The sequence below is a fragment of the Asterias amurensis genome, chromosome 19 (assembly GCF_032118995.1).
Source record: "Asterias amurensis chromosome 19, ASM3211899v1".
Classification (NCBI taxonomy): Eukaryota; Metazoa; Echinodermata; class Asteroidea; order Forcipulatida; family Asteriidae; genus Asterias; species Asterias amurensis.
In genome coordinates this window covers 1,775,748-1,791,153 of record NC_092666.1, presented here as the reverse complement: position 1 = coordinate 1,791,153, position 15,406 = coordinate 1,775,748, and the positions used below count along the sequence as shown (strand labels likewise).

At 37.9% G+C, this 15,406-nt stretch overlaps 1 non-coding gene across 1 annotated transcript; it reads right to left on the bottom strand.

Moving 5' to 3' along the window:
- Window positions 1-1,151: 1,151 nt before the first annotated feature.
- Trnaw-cca (transfer RNA tryptophan (anticodon CCA)) lies at window positions 1,152-1,223 on the bottom strand. The gene has a single exon. It is a non-coding gene; the product is annotated as a tRNA-Trp (tRNA).
- Between the last annotated feature and the right edge of the window lie 14,183 nt (window positions 1,224-15,406).

Sequence of the window (15,406 nt, the reverse complement as noted above, 5' to 3'; positions counted from 1 at the left end):
CTGGTTTTGGTTTCACACAAACAATCATTAATTAAATATATTACGAGAAGCGTTTTTACAAGAAACGTTTCCAGAGTGTGCATTCCCATGGAGGAAAACGAGACCACCTTTTGTAATGAAATTTGCCAGAGAATACTGAAAGAAAAAACACCTTCATTACACACATAATAGTATGTGCTTTCAGAGACCTTATGAAAGGCTTTAGACCTGAAGTTACTATTTGAGTGAGAAATAGCATCTTTCTCGAAAACTGACTTCAGGGGAAGCCGTTTCTCATAATATATTATACAATGCTCGTTACCAAGAAAGTTGTTTTGACAAATAGTTTGATTATAACCAATAATGTCCAGCTCCTAAAAGGATCGTTTTAAAAACTGCTGATGTGACAGCTTGTGCTCAAATATATATGTAAAGGTATCCTTGCCAAGGAATTGCTAAAACCCCGTCATTAAAACAACGGACAATACGAATGATGGGCAATGGAGCGGTTTATAGTAATAAAGACGTTATGCTCGCACGTTAGGAATGTGGATGCTGAAACAGTTTGTAATCCTTATGGTAAACGCAGTGCAAGGACATATTTTCCTAGATACCATTGGTTAGCTGTGGCACTCGTCATTAGTGGATGTACTACAGAGTTGCAATGTTTTCTTCTGTACATCAAAATCGCCAGTTTCCAAGTGAGGAATTTTGTTTTCTTAATCGATTAAAAAAAAAAAAAAAAAACAGAATCCTCGGGGTGCACCATCGGCCTCGCCCCGGTGTCATTTCCCTCATCGGGTGTACAAAATACCATGGACCCCGTCACAGCGTGCAAACCATGTACACCCAACAGGAATGGTTTAACTTGTTTATCTGATGTTTAGATTTCTAGTTGGTACTGTCTAGTCCTTGGTCGTTTTGTTGTCCCTTTTTGTTTGTCTCGTTCTTGATTTTTTTGTTTAATTTTGTTGGATGTTTTTTTTTCTGTGATCTGTTGTATTTGTATGTTCCTTGTTGCTTGTGGAATAAAATAAAAAATTCAAATTCGACATTTCCCTTTACCTCATATTTATATTCCTTTGACCAATTAATAAGTTTGTCTATCAAAAAATACTCATAATGTCCACACCAAAACTGGTATCTAATAGTGTAAAAATGTATCATGCACTTGATCCCGACGTGATTCGAACACGTAACCTTCTGATCTGGAGTCAGACGCGCTACCGTTGCGCCACGGGACCTGGTTAAATATACGACCATTGTTGTCTTCGATATCGGGTCTTTTTTCTTTCTTTTTTCATTATTCGTTTTTATTTGAGAAAATAAATCGCTTTAGAACACGTCCGTGCTTCCTACCGCACCCACTACTTCACTGAAATCTGGGTTTTGAGGATTGGAAACTGCTTTTTAGTAGAATATATGTTAAATTTGCATCGGGGATAAAGAATGTATTTTTTTTTTTTTACCCAGACACCGATGTGTGTTTGCACTGTATACTGCGTAATTTCCCGAGTCCTGTGAACAAATGTCACAGGCATATTACTCGGATGGGATACTGGTAAGACACTGCTCTAGAATTGCAAGGGTCGTGGGTTTGAATCCCACCCGAGTAATTATGCTTGTGATTTTTTTTTCACAGTACTCGGGAAAGTACTGAGTATACAGTGCTAACACACATCGGTGTTTGGGTAAAAAAAAACAGAAATGAATATATTTTTTAGTAGATATAAATATAATACATTATTACGCTTTGTGATATTGTCGATGTTTTGAAAACTACTTTTTTCACTACACGAACAAGCTCTATTGTAGTAAATTCCCTTTTTAAAGTGGAGCTTAAGAAAAATTGAACTTGAAACTTGGCTAATACTATAGGGCCCACTAGAGAGGGAAAATGTGTGTCAAAACAATCCTTGTTATTGTTGTAACGGCAACTGCTGGCGCGTGTTTCAATTTGACAAATTACTTATACTTTTATGACATCGCTCCCCAACATTTAACTGTCAAAATAAAATCAATCGTGCAGATTTTGACTATTACAGTCGTATTAATAAAGTGTCCATAGGGGGAAAAAAGATGTATGCATTTTATATTTAGATGGCTTTTGTTTGATATGCTCAGCTTATCCGGATAATCTCCGTAGATGGGAGACAGAAAGAGCGATGCTGCCAACTCAAACATTTATCCCGGAGTCTTTATCTAGGTGGCAGGAATTGGCTGTCCGTTCGGCCGAGCGTAGATCACTTTCTACCGGGCGACTATCAATCAACGACCCGCATCAACTGTTTACTGAAGCGACTGATGGAATAATCTGCGCATGAGGGTTTGAATGCAGCCCGCGTTGAATAACAAACAATTGTGCCCACGAGGGAAGAAGAAAGGAATATGTGGTTTATTTTCTTGACATTACTGTTTTCAGTTTTATTTTTGAGGCATTGGAAAAGAAAAGTCATCTGCAAACAGGAACTTATTGGACAGGGTATTGGTGAATCGTGAGTTTTCGAAGAAATTAAGCAAATTTATTCACAAGTTTGCAATTTTATTTTGAAGGCGACGAAAAGGAAAAGTCGTTTGCAAAGTAAGAATTTGAAAGCAACTTATTGGACAGGGTATTGATGAATCGTGAGTTTTCGAAGAAATGAAGCCAATTTTGTTCACAAGTTTGCAATTTCATTTTGGAGGCGATGAAAAGGAAAAGTCATCTGCAAAGTATGTATTTGAAAGAAACCTGAATGAACAGTGGTATTAATGAGTCATGAGTTTTCTAAGAAATTAAGTAGTTTTTATCCACAAGTTTCCAATTTCATTTTGGAGGCGACGAAAAAGAAAGTTCGTTTGCAAAATGTGTTTTTAAAGGAAACTTGTTGAATGGGGTATTTTAAATGAGTCATGAGTTTTCTAAGAAATAAGATGATTTCTTCTTCCACTTGTTTGTAATAAAACAACACGGTGAAATTGGCCTGCGAGAATTTAATTAAATTTGATGAATCTGTTGCATGATTTAAACAAAGAATGTGTTTATGTCTTGTCAGGGAGTTCTGAGAAAGTTCTTGTAATACTAACAATAATGTTGGACATTTCTAGTGCGCCATGTCTGTCACTGATGACACTCCTGGCGCAAAAAAAAAAACCAAGACCAATTGGACGACATGTATTTTGAGGAGATTGTCTGGTTTACAATAGTGTTTTTAATACACGTTTTATACTTTTAGAGATTTACAAACTGAGCTTTCTAGTTCATCTGTATCCATGTCTGTATAAAATAACCGAGTTGTTAAAAAACACCGAAGATATAAGTTTCCTTTAAATTGTCTGAGTCTTGATGTGTAACTTGATCTAGATCACTAAAAGCCGACTGGGAATTCAACTTGAAAGTTGTTTTATTTAAAATCAATGTCTAAAAGCATCCTCAGCCCCATGAGAACATAAGCACTTCATCTCTCAGATAGTTATTGTTCGTATTATCATCGGAGGCTTACCATGTTTTCTTATAATGCTGCTTGCTTTTGAAATGTCTTAGGGCCACCAAGAAAACTTCAGCAGCCAAAAAAAAAAGCAACAGTTTCACGTATAGAGGGAATTTGAAAACGATGCAAGTGGAAGGGACAGGCGACCTGAGATCAATAGATGTCCACAAGAAAGAGATTATTAAACACAATGTGGACTTACACACGTCCAAATAATATTCTGGCTTTCAAGAGCACCGGAAAAGGATTGCCCCGAGTATTGCATAGTACAGACTGCGAGGGGAAGGAAACTAATTATGGACCTGAGAACAAACAAACTCCACAAAAGGGTGAGGATTTTGACACACTATGTGGACTTACACACGTCCACATAGTGTTTTAAAAGGGGTAAAGATTATTATGATTTTCAAGAGCACAAAACAATATTGTGGAATGCCCTAAAGAGTGTATAGTGTAGACTGCGAGGGACAGGAAACTAATTGTGGACCTGAGAACAAACAAACTCCACAAAAGGGTCGGGGTTTTGGCACACTATGTGGACTTACACACGTCCACATAGTGTTTTAAAAGGGGTAAATGTTATTTGGTTTTCAAGAGCACAGAACAATTGTGGAATGCCCTAAATAGTGTATAGTGTAGACTGCGTGGGGAAGGAAACGGAGTGTGGACCTGCGAACAAACAAAGTCCACAAAGGGCAGGGGTTTTTACAAACTATGTGGGCTCACACACGTCCACATAGTTTTGTTTACGATGTTGAATAATTATGATTTAATTGAAGTATTTGAAACAATGTCCACGAAGTGGTTAAACAACAAAGCTTGCGGATCTGGGTCTTTAACAAGGTGGCTTTCGGCTAGAACTACACACATTTTCTTCGGGTTCATAACTTCAAAGGTCACACCCTGTCCTACCTTTAATGAATAATAAACCAAGTAAAAGTGAAATACAAACTTATAAAGCGCACTTTCTAATTAAAAACTTACTCCATGCGCTCAAAAAGGGGATTGTCTGGCACCAGCTGCCTGTGAAATAAATCTCCAAACTGTATTCTTAAACGGTTTACTGTACGTTTTTTGATGATTCACAGATAGTGCATTCTGCTCAATATGATAAATCAATATTAATACGATGTAAAATCACGCATGGATAATGGCTGTAATCCACTGTCAGACAAAGGGTTATCTTCTTATTACGTACAGGATTAAAATTGATTATATCTTGCCATCAAGAGTCTAAGGGTTGAATCACTTTAAGGGAAGGGAATTGCTCACGTATGCATAGCCGTATACCACATGCAGACCCTCAAGGGCCTGTCACTGAGTGTGTCTGTACAATACTGACGTTAATATGGGTCAAAAACCTTGAGAAAAGTTGGGCAAGGGGTTGATATTGACGTTGTAATTTAATGGAGTTTTTTTTTAAGAAATTTTTAAAGACAATAGACACTATTGGTAATTGTCAAAATCCAGTCTTCTCACTTGGTGCATCTCAACATATGCATTAAATAACAAACCTGTGAAAATTTGAGCTCGATTGGTCATCAGTGTTGCGAGATAACTATGAGAGAAAAACACCCTTGTCACACGAAGTTGAGTGCTTTCAAATGCTTGATTTCGAAATCTCAAAAACTTGAGGTCTCAATATCAAATTCGTGGAAAATTACTTCTTTCTAGAAAACTACGTCACTTCAAAGAGGGCCGTTTCTCACAATGTTTTATATTACCATCCTCTCCCCATTACTCATTACCAAGTGAGGTTTTATGCCAATAATTTTGTTGAGTAATTACCAATAGTGTCCACTGCCTTTAAAGCCATTATACACTTTCGGTAAACAGTATTGTCCAAGTCCCACACTTCGTGTATCACAACTTATATATAAAATAACAATCCTGTGGAAATTTAGGCTCAATCGGACATCGGAGTCGGGAGAAAATAACGGGAAAACCCACTCCTGTTTTCGCGCGTTTCGCCGTGTCATGACATGTGTTTATAACAAATCCGTAATTCTCGTTAACGACAATTTATATTGTTTTACCGTTTTCTCAAAAAGTAAAGCATTTCATGGACTAATATTTTAAGAGAAGTCTTTCACCATTACCTTCTGTAAACCCTGTAAATTATTTGTAAATCTGTGAACCTTTTTTTTTTTCTGTACCGAAAGGGTCCAATGGCTTTAAAGGTATTTTGGTTGTGGGTCATTGTATGGTGAGGTTACTTGGCTTTTGTAATTTTTAAAAGTCTTGTCTTGCTGGTTGTATTCTACTACCGCGGAGTAGATTTCGAAATGTGGGTTTTTGAGTCATCGCGATGTTAGGTTTATAAGTATTAAAGGCAGTGGATACTGTTGGTAGTTGTCAAAGACTAGCCTTCACATGTGTTTCTCAACATATGAATAAAAAACAAACCTGTGAAAATTTGGGCTCAATCGGTCATCGAACTTGCGAGATATGAATGAAAGGAAAAAAAACACACCCTTGTCACAGGAAGGTGTGTGCGTTTAGATGGTTGATTTCGAGACCTTAAGTTCTAAATCTGAGATCTCGAAATCAAATCCGTGGAAAATAGCTTCTTTCTCGAAAACTATGGCACTTCAGAGGGTGCCGTTTCTCACAATGTTTTATACCATCAACCTCTCCCAAGAAAGGTTTTATGCTATTAATTATTTTGAGTAATTACCAATAGTGTCAACTGCCTTTAATTCAGGTTGCGATAACTGCTTCACTTTGCGAAGTTCTCTAAAAACTTGTCTCCCGATTTGTATAGCCTTTTGAAAGCACAATAATTTTGTTTGCAAAACAGCGTGTTTTTCCTTCATTCTCTCGCAACTTCGTTGACAAGTTGTGAGGAAAAATTTACACAGATTTGTCATATTATGCACATTATGGGATACACCAAGTGAGAATACTGGTCTTTGATAACTACCAACACAGTGTCTTTAATCCGCATTTCCGTATGTAGCAAAATAATCATTAATCGTTTATTTGTAGTAATTCCACTTCACATGACTAAGCAAATAACATTGTGTAAACAATAAGTAAACGGATTACATTATCCCTGAAACGGGTGAAATTAAAAAATGAGTGAAGAGATAATTTGTTGCTTATGGGCCAGCCCATGTAGACCATCGCAAGAACGGAAAGATGAAATGCGCTCAAGACACGAACCGTTGTACACATAGAACTACAGGAAGCAGTATGGTTTGAGCAAATCGGATGTAAGTGTGCGCATCTCTAACTGAAAAGCCTCTTTTTATAACCTCCAGCAAATTAAGAAAATATTTCAAGAGTATGTATGTACGGAGCCCCTGAAGGGACAGGTGAGAACATGTCAAAATTAGTTTTGGTGTCAACATTATTGCATTCCCTCGGTGGTCTATAGTTGGTAAGACACTGCTCTTAAATTGCAGAGGGTCGTGGGTTCGAATCCCTTTTGCGTATTATGACTGTGATGTTGTTCACATAGCTCGCTCGGGAATACACAATATTGTATTATGGGTAAAACCTAAATGTGATACTCGGACCAATAATTAATTCCATTATTATTTCAAGGGAAATTTTTGAGAAAATGAAATCATATTTCGTGGGAATGAAACATTATTTCGAGGTTATGACAGTAGTTCGAGGAACTGAGATAGCATTTTCGAGGGAACAAAATCATTTAGAGGGAGCAAAATAACATTCCGGTGGAACAAAACTCTATTTCATGGGAACGTAGTGAAATAGTAAAAAGTTACGGTGAAATAACATTTCGAGAGAACAACACATTTTCACTGTTTTTATTTTATTTTACATATTCAATATACATTTTTACCTGCCCTTTTAGGGGGTCCGTATGTTAGTTAGATATGAATAAGCGGGAAAACGTGTGCGCCCTGTTGGACCCAGTGTATCACAGTCTACTCGACAAATACACCTTAATTAAATTAAATTAACATCGACAAACAAGATTGACTGATGCTTTGTAAACAAAGATCACCAATTCCATAGCCTCGTGCTGCCGGATACAATTTATTATCTGAACGGTTTCCATGTGATTGATTGCCTTTCAGAGTTTGCAAATAATATTTATATAGTTTGTCCCCTTTTACTTCTGAAGTTCAAATGAGTTTTTTGTTTGTTTATGAATTGCAGACAGATTGATGCTCGAGCAAAAAGTATCTGCACACTCTAAACGTACGCAAAACTATTGTAATTATCAAACATTTAAGGTGGCTCTTATGCTGACAGGTGCATTTGTTCATGCCGCCATACAGAACTGTGGTCACATTGACTTAAAATCAATTTTATCTATTCATGAAAATGTGACTAAATGTAGAAAAAAGAAAAAAGGGGTAATTTTTTACATAATGATACATTTGTTAAATCTGGCCAGATGTCAAAGAACATGTTGGATTTTGTCCGATTTGATTCATTTTGTTATGCTTTTTATGATTTTAAACAAAATGCCCCGACTCGGTATACCACTTGAGTTTCACAAAAATAAAAAAAAATCTTATTAAATTATTTTATGAGGGTTTGAACTTGGGTGTGAAACAACTACACCGTCCGACGCTTAAGTTAAAAGAGGGGAGCTTAAGAATCCTGAAAATAACATGGTATTAAAGCGTGTAGACTGTATTAACAAAAATCATCAGTTAATGATTAAAACTTCAAATGGGGGAGGGGACCGGGAAGGGCACCGACATAAATTGGGGGCCCCCGTGTCCCACTGCCCCTCTCCCACCCCCCTCGTGCCACCCCACCCCGCCATTGAATTACCACCAACCTGCAGCTGTTGCTCGCTCACAACTTACACGGATCGTAAGGTCTGCCCGTTGATTTCAAAATTCACAGAAATTAGGTGAATGCGGCATTTTCTATGAAAACATTAATTGACTGCCTGTTTACAAAAAGCGTGCTGTTCTAAAAGTCTGCCTTATTAGACTACAAGACGACTTTTGGGAACAAATTTGACACCTTTTTTCTTCATAGCCCTGTGTTTATGTGCTAGACTGAATGGTGTTGAGTAGAGTACGTCAAGCCACTGGCTATATGAACTGTTACAAATAAAATGTTGTAGAATGTTTTCGTTTTTGAATTGAACATCGCCTTACAAGGCCAGGCGGCAACTTCAAGGTAAGAGTTATTACACTTTACGAAGCGACCTAAAGCAACTGCCACCAGAGACACGTTGCCACCTACTCCTTGGGCTGAAACAGGGTTACCCCCTTCACAGTAAATAAGAATTATGAGGTTATCATAAACTAGAAACCTCGCTGGTTTAAGGTATAAGTGTCATGACCGGGAATACACTCTGCTGCTAAAACAACAAATCTTCAAGGTCCGAATAACTAGACCGCTCGGCCACAACACAGGTTTGGTAATAGACAAAATGATGTTCTACACGTTTTACTATAATGACCCCGAAACGAAAAAAAAATTGTATAATAATTATTGTTTCCCCGAAAGCTAATATGGAAATGGTATAGCAAGCATCTTGATTTGTCTTCCATCTGCAAAATTATATTCAATGGATTTCGACATCTTCGAAATGGGTATATTTTAGGGCAAAGTACTTTCTGGATCTTGATACGATCAACGGCAATGGAAAATCTTGGAAGGATTTCACTCGGTGAAACTTACACGGACCGGACACTTTATATTGACCGTGAAGGGAAATGGGAGATAGATTCAGAAAAGTGGGATGGATTAAAAAAAGAGGATCAAATTTGTGATTTACTTTAATCCCTTCTTGTGAACAAAACTCAGACATTGGCAGCCCTGTGACTTGCTGTTGCTGATGTTGTGTTTTAGTTGTGATCGTAGCTCGCTGTCATTGACGTTGTTATTGTTGTCGATGTTGTTGTCTTGTGGTGTTGATGTTCATGTTTGACATTCTTTTGTCGTTGTTGTTGTTCGTTTGTTGATGTTGTTGTTTTATGTTGCTTGTGTATTTTTACCTTCTGTCGTTCATGTACGTACTTGTATTTCTTAAACTAATCTCAACACACTTTTAAGAATGTCATAATTATAAATGTCAACCGCATACAAACTAGAATACATTGAATAGATAAGTAATACAGAATGTCTTATAAACTATTCACAAATTAACCTTAACATGTTCTATAACTTCATTTCCTTCTGGAATAATGAGAGCCGCAGCCTGTCTTCAGGCTGGCGGGTCTCAAGTTCAAACATCACCACCCTTTCAGTAATGGATATAATGTACTCATGACTATATGTTGTTTGCCGACTAATAAAACCAGCTAAGTACCAAGTCCGACGCTTTGACGGTCCCCGCAATGTGGTTCAAGTCATTAATTTAATACGGAACATTTGTTTTGGTTAGGGTAGAAAGTCCCGCGCTACGGTACTCCACTTCTCTGTTTTTACTATAACACTCCAAGCTGGTTAGTATTCAAGGATTCGGGTATTTTTTTCCAAATGTCCACAGATTTACATTAAACTTACAGGGTTTGAAGAGAATGATAATGGAAGCTTCCCTTCAAGTATTACTAACTAAGGTTGTGTAGTTTTTGAGAAATGAGTAAAACAAGTCTCAAAATCATTTTCGTCTCATGAGACCAAAATGATTTTAGCATGTAAATCCCCTTAACCAGTTATGATATTATACCAAAACCATAGCACAACTGGTTAATACGTTTTTGATTGATGTTTTTTTTTTTTTTTTTTTTTTTTTACCTGTGTACCAGGGGGATCAGTATACGTGGGACCAAAACAAGAAGTTTAAAAATATCGCGCCCGAGACTTACACAGTCTCTTGCGATATCAGTTTACCATTATACACTATAATAACAAAAGGGTCTCGTAATAGTGATTGTGGCATTGAACTTGTGAATGGCATGTCGTGACAAAGAAACTTGATCTGTGTTGTTCCTGTCCCTGGCTTACTAACCACACACGAAATAATGTCACCATTTGACAGGGATTTGCCCTCTCGTTTGGGCTTTAGTGTCACTTTTCACAGTGTCGGATCAATGTAAAGTTCGCGTGAGATAGGACGCTTCGAAGATGGAGGGATAAGCTCTCAATGGTTTTAAAATTGAATAACTTAAAAGAATTTACATATACAAGGGCTTTAAAAGTTCGGAAAGCGAGGGTCACGGTGGGCATTGGTTTTTATAGGTGATGATAACCCTTCTTAGGATATTGGTGTTAATTTGTATTAACCTAAGACTATATCTATACGGAATGTGAAGGGGGAACCCCCAGTTCAGCCACGTAGGTGGCACTGTGCACATAATTGGAAGTTTTGGTTGATAGCCCAAATCACTTCAGTGTAGCCCTCGCCAAAAAGTGGCCATTCATGGCCTTTCTGATGTAGGAGATCTCTCGTAAAAACACAACAACACGAAACCTAGCTGGTTGTTAAACAGCAACCAATATAGGGAAAGTTCATCTGTATTAATTGTTGCCGCCATGCTGCCAGGTTTTCCCGGCCAATTTGAAAAAAAATCAAGCAAGTTTAGATAATCAAACTAGAGTTATCTTTCGATAGTATTGCACTCAATGTTTAAGTTGTTCGGGACACATTTTAAGAAATCCTTAACCACTGTGAAAAAGCGTAAACTGAAGGGGTATGGGCACACTTCACGTTTATCAAGACTTGCTAAGACGCTCCTGCAAGACACTGTACAAGGAGGAATGAGGTTAGGCAGGCAGATACAAAGATGGGAGGACAATATCATGGAGTGGATGGGCCTGACGCTGAATGACTCCCAGAGAAAGCCTGAGGATCGAGAGGGATGGAGGAAACTGATTGACAAATTAGTCATCAAGGGGTGTACTCACAGTCAGTGCCCGACATTCAGAAGGCTTCGGGATAATGTAACTGGTAACGGGTAAGAAATCACATATTATTCCTTTAAACAAAACTCGTTTGTTTAATGGAACAAAATACAATTAGGATTGTCAAGAAGGGTCACAGAGGTCACAAATATGTCCAATGATTTAACGAGATGAAATACCATGTTTGTTGTTTTCATAAGTCTGCCGTAAAAAATAATTATCCCCTTAGGCACAAAGAGTAAGAAGTGTCCAACATAATAATCCAGTATTTCATTTTAATTCCATGGTCGTTTTAAAGAGTTTAAAAACCAAAGTCTTTCTAAAGCACTTCTTACTAATCGATAATCCTCTAATCTCCAACCTCTTCCCCGGGGATCTGGTATAATTAAACCTGGAGGTATTGACTCCAAGGTATATATGGGGTCGACTTCCTGGGGGAGCGGTACTCTGGTTGACTTTGCTCCTACGAATCGACGGCTGTTCTAGACGGCTGTTTTATGTTACGTTTCACCATTTGTTATTTTGATCCGTCCTGTAAAGGATAATATTGTGAAACGGGTGTGAAACATGAACTAAAAAACAAGTCAAACTATTCATGTCCATCTTTATCAACATTTTTGTGTTGAAAACTTAATAATTATTAAATTTCGTAAAGGGCACATGTTTCTTTGTTCGTTATTTCTTTTTTAACAAACAAACAAACAAACAAACAAATACCCAACACACAAAAGCCTCGTTAGAACGAAGTGGCGACTGCGGCTGAGGCTGTTGACAATTCTTAACATTTTCAAATGTAGCGATCTAGCTATAGCCAATCATGTAAAGTCATTTCTACACTGCAAACACATAGGTGTTAAAATGACACCATGGGTATAAAGGGAACGACAAACTAACACTCTAGATTGTTGAAAAACACCAAAATGTAGTTGTGTTAGGAGAAATGCGTTGTATTTTATTCTGTTTGAAGTGTATACAATGTCATAACACACAGAGTTTCATTTAGAACAAAAAGTAATAATCTGAGGTTTTAAGGTAGTTTAATTTACTCTTCAGCTGCAACATTTTGACAAAGTATGTATTGTTGTGTATACCAATACTTTGTTAACGTATAGTTCTCGTCAAAGCCTGTTCAGCAACTGGACAAGAAAATAAAACAATGAAGAAGTTTAATTAATTTTAGATGTGGGAGGAAAACACTGCAAATATCAGAGAAAACCCACGCAGTCAACTACGGGGACTGAAAACCCAATCCACGTAGTGCCCCCAGTTGGATTAGAATCGGTATCCAAGAGGTAGAAGGCAAGGAAATATACAGCTACCCAAACCCAAAAGGTAAGTAATTTTAGGCTTTAATAATATTTAAAAGAAAAATGTGGAAAAAAACATACCATAAAACAGTTTCAAATAGCAACAAAACAAACCACGACGAAAAATCAGTGTCGTCATCATAAGGGACAGCGTAATCGGTTTATACAAATCATGCCCACTAAATTAAACCGAAAATCAATGCTGCAAATAGGCACGGCGGATGGCAGTGCACATGATATTACTCATAGCGTTTGCACAACTACTGTGACTAGACACCACGTACATTCTTTAAACACGTGGGGCTCAGAGACAATTCAAATGATGACGCCCTCTATGGCGAGCAAGAGACAACCGTCGATACACGCATTTGTTAGACGGCGCCCCTATCTTTATCTGCGAGGATATAAAAACAGGTACTTGCTTTTCAGAACCAATGATTTCATTGGATACAATGATTTCATTTGCTAATATGTGCAGTGATGTAAAGCTTTCCACATCTGTGTTTTGATTGGTCAGCCGGTGACGTTTGGTAGCTGCACATTGATGTAGGTGAAAGGTGATTATGGACGGGGATTGACCTAGGCACGAGCCTCGAAATGTGACGTCAGATGTACAGGGTGGTATTTACTCTTCGAAAACGCTTGATTAGTCTTTGAGTGCCACGCTGCGTGTTATTGAATAATCGCACAATAACGACCAATATCAAGATGATCGAATACAATCTAGTTGATAAAGCCAGACAGCAACGCCAATGGAAGACTTTTGGGACGCATGGTGGTAGCAGACTTACCACGTACAAACCATTATTCTCGGTGATGTGCGCATGCTCAAAACTAAGTCTCAGTGGAAAGTGACCTGGTTAGTCTGCTACCGCCTATCGTTCCAAAGATGATAAGATACGATGAGATAAGAACTGCATTATCCAACACTGGGGGAAATTAAAACTGGCCTTGCTTTAACAGTACATGCTCAGACAAAAACAAAAACACAACAAAGTCTCTCATTTCATACAAACCTTTTTGTTAAAGAATTTTGATTACTTTGTAGATAAATATATTTTTTTTGCCAAGGACATGAATCCCTACTTTTTACAGTCATTGAAGATTATGTATATTAAGATTAATCTGTAGAAGTTTCAACTTTATCAGTCGTCAAGTTTTTCAGAAAACCATAGAAGTTAAAGTCACCTGGAAGTGGTATTTTTTCAAAATAAAGCTTTTGTCACTAATATATGTGTTTTGATGAGTGGAATGTGAATAAACAGTTAACTAAGGTTTTAAAAAATTAGTTCTTATGTTATTTACAAATTTAAGATTAGACCCCGACCCGAGAGGGCGCTGTTCGTGACGTCAATCGAGGCAGACTTTGCCTGCAATGCGTAGAGTAAACACACTTGCAAAGTACATGTACGGACTAAGTCGTGAGTTTGTACGTTTCAAAAAAAGATTTCTTTTTGTTTTTTCCGGCAATGCCGACCCAGTGTATTGCTGCTGAATGCAGAAAAAAACTTTTTGAAATGTACAAACTCACGAACTGGACGTACATGAACTTTGCACGTGTGTTTACTATACCGATGCAGGCAAAGTTCTTATTGACGTCACAAAAGGGTAGGCGGAGTCAGCCCCAAAACAACTTTATATATTTTTTAAACATATAAATCGTGACAAACAATTACTAAAAAAATTGTTTTATTGTTCGTAAGCATATACTCTTATGTTTGAAAGAAAAAAAAATCTATTTCCAGGTGCCTTTAAAATCACAGAGCGGTGTTTTCAGGAGCGCCTAAAATAATGCGGAAAACTCCCGCAATCCACATGCATGGCTTCTGTCTGAGGTGGGATTAGAACTGGGGTCCATGGCGGTGAAAGGCAGGGAAAGAACTGAGCCAAACTGACAGCACCATCGTAATCAAACATAACTCGTCAATTTCTTTTGGTATTATTTCGACTAGAGAGTTCACGTGAAAATCGGCAGGTTAAAAAGAAAAACGTTGAACTCTTCCCTTTCATTGTATAGAACAAACTGTTAAACTTTTTCGATCCCGGAGAAGCAAATGTTAAAAAGTATGCTGTAACGTAATCCAATTTGAACTGCAAACGTGTGAATGAATTATCCAACTGGATTGAATGTATTCTCAAGAGCAGACAGACGTTGATATAATGTTGTTTCCCGTGTAACTTATAAAATACTATCTCCGGTCTTGGCGGGAAAAACACTTTGCTTTAGGATAATCTTCTTTCGTTTGATCTCTGGACCAAGGTGTACATTGAATGTAATTTAATTGGCAAGTCACTAGAAGGTTTCCTCTTCGTGGTCAATGAGTCCCTGCTCGACTTTTGGCGTTGCAATTTATTCTTTACAGTAGATAACCACTCCCTCTGGTCACGTTTTAAACCAACATCACCTCGACTTTTAGGGCAAGGAGATTACCTTGCTGTTATCTAGGTTACTTTGCCCTATAACTCATTACGTCATTGCATGGAGAAAATGTCAGAGGCCATTTTGATTTGGCGGCGATAAAGTTTATGACGTTCAAATACTGACAATCTACGTGCGACTGTGACGTAAGCTTCAGTCTGTTTTGGGTCTCACATTTCCACAACTCGGAAAGGGGCGGTTGGTGGTGGGGTTTGGGTTTGCTTTGCCGTTGTTACGAGAAGGTATACACATTCAAACCGGGAACCTCTAACAAAAGGTGACAAGAGAGTCAACGGTTAGAAAACGTGTACAACCAATGGGAGCTGTTGCGAAAAAAGGGTTTGAGTATACACACAAGATGAACAATAGGAGGTCCACGGTTGCTGGCGTATTATACCCTTGTGTGGGTGGGTGGGGTAGAATGGGGATTGGAATTTGAGTTA